Here is a 7,500-nt window from a genome sequence, read left to right on the forward strand (position 1 = left end):
CCTCACGGTACTTGTTCGCTATCGGTCTCGTGGTCATATTTAGTCTCAGATGGAGTTTACCACCCACTTGGAGCTGCACTCTCAAGCAACCCGACTCGAAGGAGAGGTCCCGCCGACGCTCGCACCGGCCGCTACGGGCCTGGCACCCTCTACGGGCCGTGGCCTCATTCAAGTTGGACTTGGGCTCGGCGCGAGGCGTCGGGGTAGTGGACCCTCCCAAACACCACATGCCACGACAGGCGGCAGCCTGCGGGGTTCGGTGCTGGACTCTTCCCTGTTCGCTCGCCGCTACTGGGGGAATCCTTGTTAGTTTCTTTTCCTCCGCTTAGTAATATGCTTAAATTCAGCGGGTAGTCTCGCCTGCTCTGAGGTCGTTGTACGAGGTGTCGCACGCCACACCGCCAGCCGGCTGTGCACGCTACCGAGAAAGTACCGGTATGCGAACCGCCAGGCGACGGGCGCGCATCGCACGTTTAAGGAGACGCGGCCGGCCACACAGGCGACCACGACACTCCCACGTCTCCGAAGCGGGACAAACGCCGCGCGCTTCAGTATACGTAGCCGACCCTCAGCCAGACGTGGCCCGGGAACGGAATCCATGGACCGCAATGTGCGTTCGAAACGTCGATGTTCATGTGTCCTGCAGTTCACATGTCGACGCGCAATTTGCTGCGTTCTTCATCGACCCACGAGCCGAGTGATCCACCGTCCTGGGTGATCTTTTCCTTTTCAGTCTCCCACTGTCTCTTTCAAGACAGTAGCATTTGCGGGACTGAGGCGTCTGACGGCCCCTGTTCCACTATTTTTTTTGTGTCCAACGGCCTCACAGCCGATGGGCGTCGTACGGCTCCACACCGGAGCGGACAGGCACTCGGGCGAACGTCATTCAAAACCGGCGCCAGGCGCCAGGTACCGCAGGCCAGCCGCTCCAGAGCTTCAGCGCTCGTACCACACAACAACAACACTTCCGCTAGTTTTGAGAGGCACGCGTGGTTCCGCACGCGGCGCACGGCCACTGCCGTACAGGTAGCGTGTTGCGCGACACGACACGCACATCGAAAGACATGCAGTCTAGTCGGTAATGATCCTTCCGCAGGTTCACCTACGGAAACCTTGTTACGACTTTTACTTCCTCTAAATGATCAAGTTTGGTCATCTTTCCGGTAGCATCGGCAACGACAGAGTCGATGCCGCGTACCAGTCCGAAGACCTCACTAAATCATTCAATCGGTAGTAGCGACGGGCGGTGTGTACAAAGGGCAGGGACGTAATCAACGCGAGCTTATGACTCGCGCTTACTGGGAATTCCTCGTTCATGGGGAACAATTGCAAGCCCCAATCCCTAGCACGAAGGAGGTTCAGCGGGTTACCCCGACCTTTCGGCCTAGGAAGACACGCTGATTCCTTCAGTGTAGCGCGCGTGCGGCCCAGAACATCTAAGGGCATCACAGACCTGTTATTGCTCAATCTCGTGCGGCTAGAAGCCGCCTGTCCCTCTAAGAAGAAAAGTAATCGCTGACAGCACGAAGGATGTCACGCGACTAGTTAGCAGGCTAGAGTCTCGTTCGTTATCGGAATTAACCAGACAAATCGCTCCACCAACTAAGAACGGCCATGCACCACCACCCACCGAATCAAGAAAGAGCTATCAATCTGTCAATCCTTCCGGTGTCCGGGCCTGGTGAGGTTTCCCGTGTTGAGTCAAATTAAGCCGCAGGCTCCACTCCTGGTGGTGCCCTTCCGTCAATTCCTTTAAGTTTCAGCTTTGCAACCATACTTCCCCCGGAACCCAAAAGCTTTGGTTTCCCGGAGGCTGCCCGCCGAGTCATCGGAGGAACTGCGGCGGATCGCTGGCTGGCATCGTTTATGGTTAGAACTAGGGCGGTATCTGATCGCCTTCGAACCTCTAACTTTCGTTCTTGATTAATGAAAACATACTTGGCAAATGCTTTCGCTTCTGTTCGTCTTGCGACGATCCAAGAATTTCACCTCTAACGTCGCAATACGAATGCCCCCGCCTGTCCCTATTAATCATTACCTCGGGTTCCGAAAACCAACAAAATAGAACCGAGGTCCTATTCCATTATTCCATGCACACAGTATTCAGGCGGGCTTGCCTGCTTTAAGCACTCTAATTTGTTCAAAGTAAACGTGCCGGCCCACCGAGACACTCAACAAAGAGCACCCTGGTAGGATTTAAACGGGGTCCGCCTCGGGACGCGAAAGCACCCCTTCGGCTCGCCCCACCGGCAGGACGTCCCACGATACATGCCAGTTAAACACCGACGGGCGGTGAACCAACAGCGTGGGACACAAATCCAACTACGAGCTTTTTAACCGCAACAACTTTAATATACGCTATTGGAGCTGGAATTACCGCGGCTGCTGGCACCAGACTTGCCCTCCAATAGATACTCGTTAAAGGATTTAAAGTGTACTCATTCCGATTACGGGGCCTCGGATGAGTCCCGTATCGTTATTTTTCGTCACTACCTCCCCGTGCCGGGAGTGGGTAATTTGCGCGCCTGCTGCCTTCCTTGGATGTGGTAGCCGTTTCTCAGGCTCCCTCTCCGGAATCGAACCCTGATTCCCCGTTACCCGTTACAACCATGGTAGGCGCAGAACCTACCATCGACAGTTGATAAGGCAGACATTTGAAAGATGCGTCGCCGGTACGAGGACCGTGCGATCAGCCCAAAGTTATTCAGAGTCACCAAGGCAAACGGACCAGACAAGCCAATCCGATTGGTTTTGATCTAATAAAAGCGTCCCTTCCATCTCTGGTCGGGACTCTGTTTGCATGTATTAGCTCTAGAATTACCACAGTTATCCAAGTAACGTGGGTACGATCTAAGGAACCATAACTGATTTAATGAGCCATTCGCGGTTTCACCTTAATGCGGCTTGTACTGAGACATGCATGGCTTAATCTTTGAGACAAGCATATGACTACTGGCAGGATCAACCAGGGAGCTGCGTCAACTAGAGCTGAGCAGCCGGCCGCCCGGGAGTGTGTCCCGGGGGCCCGCGCGAACACGCAAGCGTCCGCTCAATTATTCTGCAAACAGGAGGAGGCCGAGCTCCCCTGCACGATACACCTCGAAACCCTCTCAGGTCCCGGCGGCGCGCAGCGCCGTCCTAGGTACTTGGTCGGTTTCGAGAGAGGCGCAATCGCCCGGAGTTAGGCGAGTAGACGGTTTTAGTGCGAACACCCTTGCTCCCAACTGAGCTTGCCGCTGCCGACAGAGGCCCGGGAGCGTGCTGTCGTGGCATTGCCGGCGGGAGACAACACGCGCCACCTATGGTGACCGGCAGCTCCAACGCCAGCGCCACACAAGGGCAAAGCCCCACTTGGGTGCAGAAGCGAACTCTCCCAGCACAGCGCACGCGCCAACACGTCCGCACAACTGCGATACAAACCACCTGCGAGAACCGCTGGGGCGACCGAGCAGCAGACGGCGTCGCGGCGCCGAGTGCCAGGCGGCGGCGCATCCTCAACGCACACAGTCCTCAATCAGACCAGCACACTGCAGATGTCCACCGCGCTTCGCACCGGGCTCGGCTGAACCAACTTTGGCCGCCAGGCGCCGCGTGCAGGGTGCGCCGCAGCGTAGCTGCGCCGCCTGCCGGGCCCGTCGGCTGGCGCTCCTGCCACTCGGCGCCCCCCACCAGCCGCCTGTTGCGCGTGCGCCCACGCAGCGCGCGGCCAACACGCCGGGCGGCCCCCCTTCACCGGCCGGGAACAGTCCCACCAAGCCACCGCCGCGTATCGCTTCATACCCACATGGGCCTAGTCACGCGTGTGGATGTGGCGGGTACCGCTGAAACAACCGGTTAATAGCTGTACCGATCGTCGCCATCACAGATTCACCTCCAGCGTGAACAACCGCTCAACAACGGATTTCCAGTTCATTTGCGTATCTTGGGCAGTAAACGTAGATGTCCACCTACATTTGCGAATTCAACAATTCTTGCATGCCAGGATGTCATGTGTCACGACACGCTACATCAGACCACATACACACTGCGACATGTGCAGAAGAGAACACGTGGAAGGTGGCCCGCGCACGTATGCGATGTACCTTCCGCGATCCACTGTCAACCGGCATCTGCGGCATGTCCCAGATATGGAACGCGGTCCACCAGGGTAGCACTTTGTGTGAGGCAATACGACAAAGTCGGAATACACGCGTCACTACATCAGACGGCTCACGCTGACCTGACCTGACCTGACTCACCGCACCACCACCCCCAGCGACCCAGGGTGACATACAATGCGTTCGTACGTTCCTCCCACACGCCTCTACGGCGTACCACAGTGCAACCTAGCTGTTATTGGGAGACGAGACAAGTAGCATCAAGCACAACATATGGAAATTGAGATTCGACACCGTTGGGCACAGCCAGCGTACGGTCACACGTATCACACTACTTCACTCTGTACGTAACGACCGATGATCGGTACAGCGTGTGGGTTACGCGTACGACATCAGCGGACAATGGACACAGACCATACCACGACGTACACTGAGGGCGTCGACATCTGAATGCAACTGAACAGCTGCGAGGCTCATTTAACACTCAAACGCCAGACCGACCAGCTTGAGAGGACAGAGACACAAAGAGGGGGACAGAGGGGGACAGAGGGGGGGGAGGGGGGGGGTCGGCGATATAGTCCTATTGCAGTACAATTGACAGTGGATAGCAGGAATATGTGGAAAGTAAGCAACACTCGCAAGACATCTACATGAGGATAACAACGACACCAGAGATTCCGAGCAGTGAACTATGTTAGGCAAAGGGACAACGTGGGTTAGGTTAAGGGACAACGTGGGTTAGGTTAAGGGACAACGTGGGTTAGGTTAAGGGACAACGTGGGTTAGGTTAAGGGACAACGTGGGTTAGGTTAAGGGACAACGTGGGTTAGGTTAAGGGACAACGTGGGTTAGGTTAAGGGACAACGTGGGTTAGGTTAAGGGACAACGTGGGTTAGGTTAAGGGACAACGTGGGTTAGGTTAAGGGACAACGTGGGTTAGGTTAAGGGACAACGTGGGTTAGGTTAAGGGACAACGTGGGTTAGGTTAAGGGACAACGTGGGTTAGGTTAAGGGACAACGTGGGTTAGGTTAAGGGACAACGTGGGTTAGGTTAAGGGACAACGTGGGTTAGGTTAAGGGACAACGTGGGTTAGGTTAAGGGACAACGTGGGTTAGGTTAAGGGACAACGTGGGTTAGGTTAAGGGACAACGTGGGTTAGGTTAAGGGACAACGTGGGTTAGGTTAAGGGACAACGTGGGTTAGGTTAAGGGACAACGTGGGTTAGGTTAAGGGACAACGTCGGTTAGGTTAAGGGACAACGTCGGTTAGGTTAAGGGACAACGTCGGTTAGGTTAAGGGACAACATCGGTTAGGTTAAGGGACAACGTCGGTTAGGTTAAGGGACAACGTCGGTTAGGTTAAGGGACAACGTCGGTTAGGTTAAGGGACAACGTGGGTTAGGTTAAGGGACAACGTGGGTTAGGTTAAGGGACAACTTGAGTTAGGTTAAGGGACAACTTGAGTTAGGTTAAGGGACAAATTGAGTTAGGTTAAGGGACAAATTGAGTTAGGTTAAGGGACAAATTGAGTTAGGTTAAGGGACAAATTGAGTTAGGTTAAGGGACAACTTGAGTTAGGTTAAGGGACAAATTGAGTTAGGTTAAGGGACAAATTGAGTTAGGTTAAGGGACAAATTGAGTTAGGTTAAGGGACAACTTGAGTTAGGTTAAGGGACAACTTGAGTTAGGTTAAGGGACAACTTGAGTTAGGTTAAGGGACAACTTGAGTTAGGTTAAGGGACAACTTGAGTTAGGTTAAGGGACAACTTGAGTTAGGTTAAGGGACAACTTGAGTTAGGTTAAGGGACAACTTGAGTTAGGTTAAGGGACAACTTGAGTTAGGTTAAGGGACAACTTGAGTTAGGTTAAGGGACAACTTGAGTTAGGTTAAGGGACAACTTGAGTTAGGTTAAGGGACAACTTGAGTTAGGTTAAGGGACAACTTGAGTTAGGTTAAGGGACAACTTGAGTTAGGTTAAGGGACAACTTGAGTTAGGTTAAGGGACAACTTGAGTTAGGTTAAGGGACAACTTGAGTTAGGTTAAGGGACAAATTGAGTTAGGTTAAGGGACAAATTGAGTTAGGTTAAGGGACAACTTGAGTTAGGTTAAGGGACAACTTGAGTTAGGTTAAGGGACAAATTGAGTTAGGTTAAGGGACAACTTGAGTTAGGTTAAGGGACAACTTGAGTTAGGTTAAGGGACAACTTGAGTTAGGTTAAGGGACAACTTGAGTTAGGTTAAGGGACAACTTGAGTTAGGTTAAGGGACAACTTGAGTTAGGTTAAGGGACAACTTGAGTTAGGTTAAGGGACAACTTGAGTTAGGTTAAGGGACAACTTGAGTTAGGTTAAGGGACAACTTGAGTTAGGTTAAGGGACAACTTGAGTTAGGTTAAGGGACAACTTGAGTTAGGTTAAGGGACAACTTGAGTTAGGTTAAGGGACAACTTGAGTTAGGTTAAGGGACAAATTGAGTTAGGTTAAGGGACAACTTGAGTTAGGTTAAGGGACAACTTGAGTTAGGTTAAGGGACAACTTGAGTTAGGTTAAGGGACAACTTGAGTTAGGTTAAGGGACAACTTGAGTTAGGTTAAGGGACAACTTGAGTTAGGTTAAGGGACAACTTGAGTTAGGTTAAGGGACAACTTGAGTTAGGTTAAGGGACAACTTGAGTTAGGTTAAGGGACAACTTGAGTTAGGTTAAGGGACAACTTGAGTTAGGTTAAGGGACAACTTGAGTTAGGTTAAGGGACAACTTGAGTTAGGTTAAGGGACAACTTGAGTTAGGTTAAGGGACAACTTGAGTTAGGTTAAGGGACAACTTGAGTTAGGTTAAGGGACAACTTGAGTTAGGTTAAGGGACAACTTGAGTTAGGTTAAGGGACAAATTGAGTTAGGTTAAGGGACAAATTGAGTTAGGTTAAGGGACAAATTGAGTTAGGTTAAGGGACAAATTGAGTTAGGTTAAGGGACAAATTGAGTTAGGTTAAGGGACAAATTGAGTTAGGTTAAGGGACAAATTGAGTTAGGTTAAGGGACAAATTGAGTTAGGTTAAGGGACAAATTGAGTTAGGTTAAGGGACAAATTGAGTTAGGTTAAGGGACAAATTGAGTTAGGTTAAGGGACAAATTGAGTTAGGTTAAGGGACAAATTGAGTTAGGTTAAGGGACAAATTGAGTTAGGTTAAGCGATAATCTGGTACAGCCACAGTTAGGTTAAGCGATAATCTGGTACAGCCACAGTTAGGTTAAGCGATAATCTGGTACAGCCACAGTTAGGTTAAGCGATAATCTGGTACAGCCACAGTTAGGTTAAGCGATAATCTGGTACAGCCACAGTTAGGTTAAGCGATAAACTGGTACAGCCACAGTTAGGTTAAGCGATAAACTGGTACAGCCACA

At 51.5% G+C, this 7,500-nt stretch overlaps 2 non-coding genes and 1 pseudogene across 2 annotated transcripts; all 3 read right to left on the bottom strand.

The window, feature by feature from the left end:
* The window catches only part of LOC126317623 (large subunit ribosomal RNA), a 4,661-nt pseudogene extending 4,287 nt beyond the window's left edge, over window positions 1-374 (bottom strand).
* Window positions 375-562: 188 nt separating this feature from the next.
* On the bottom strand, window positions 563-717 carry LOC126317596 (5.8S ribosomal RNA). Its single transcript, XR_007556748.1, has one exon. It is a non-coding gene; the product is annotated as a 5.8S ribosomal RNA (ribosomal RNA).
* Window positions 718-1,079: 362 nt separating this feature from the next.
* LOC126317605 (small subunit ribosomal RNA) lies at window positions 1,080-2,972 on the bottom strand. Its single transcript, XR_007556756.1, has one exon. It is a non-coding gene; the product is annotated as a small subunit ribosomal RNA (ribosomal RNA).
* Between the last annotated feature and the right edge of the window lie 4,528 nt (window positions 2,973-7,500).

The sequence above is a fragment of the Schistocerca gregaria genome, unplaced genomic scaffold (assembly GCF_023897955.1).
Source record: "Schistocerca gregaria isolate iqSchGreg1 unplaced genomic scaffold, iqSchGreg1.2 ptg000638l, whole genome shotgun sequence".
Classification (NCBI taxonomy): domain Eukaryota; kingdom Metazoa; phylum Arthropoda; class Insecta; order Orthoptera; family Acrididae; genus Schistocerca; species Schistocerca gregaria.